We start from the raw sequence: 844 nt of genomic DNA on the forward strand, positions 1-844 counted from the left end.
ATTTGTTTCTTGAGGTTGACCTGTATTGCTATATACCTCCCTCTTGTTCATTTGTCTCCATGTAGATTTTAAATGTCTTCTTTGATTTCCTGGCTGACCGATTCATTGTTTAGTACCAGGTTGTTTAAGCTCCATGTATTTGTAGCCTTTCCGAATTGTATTCTTGTGGTTGACTCCTAGTTTCACAGCATTGTGGTCAGAAAAGGCACATGGCAAAGCAAACTAGTGGTTGCCTGGAGGTGGGATGAAGGCTGAAGGCAGGTGGGCACGGGGAACCCACGGCATTGGGTGGTGATAGGAATGTTCCAACAACAGAGTGTGGTGATGGCCGCATAACTATAGAAAATACTAAAGCTCATCAAACCAAGTACATTACTTGGCTAAATTTTGTGTTATAACTCAATAAAGGTGTTTTTTAAACAAAAAAAAAGGGGGGGGGAGGTGCATGGTATGACTTCAGTCTTTTTGTAATTGTTGAGGCCTGTTTTGTGACCTAATATTTGGTCTATTTTGGAGAATGTTTCACGTGCACTTGAAAATAATGTGTATCCTGTTCTTTTAGGATAGGATATTCTGAATACCCTGGTCCAGTGTGTCATTCAAAGCCATGGTTTCCTTGTTGAGTTTGTGCCTAGATGATCTGTCCACTGATGTAAGTGGAGTGTTAAAATCCCCTACTATTGGGGTACCTGGATGGCTCAGTTGGTTAAGCGTTCAACTTCAGCTCAGGTCATAATCTCACAGTTTGTGAGTTCAAGCCCCACCTTGGGCTCTGTGCTGACAGCTAGGAGCCTGGAGCCTGCTTTGGATTCTGTATCTCCCTCCCTCTCTGCCCCTCCCCCAC

The sequence above is a fragment of the Panthera pardus genome, unplaced genomic scaffold (genome assembly GCF_024362965.1).
Source record: "Panthera pardus isolate Hobbes unplaced genomic scaffold, ASM2436296v1 HiC_scaffold_27, whole genome shotgun sequence".
NCBI lineage: Eukaryota > Metazoa > Chordata > Mammalia > Carnivora > Felidae > Panthera > Panthera pardus.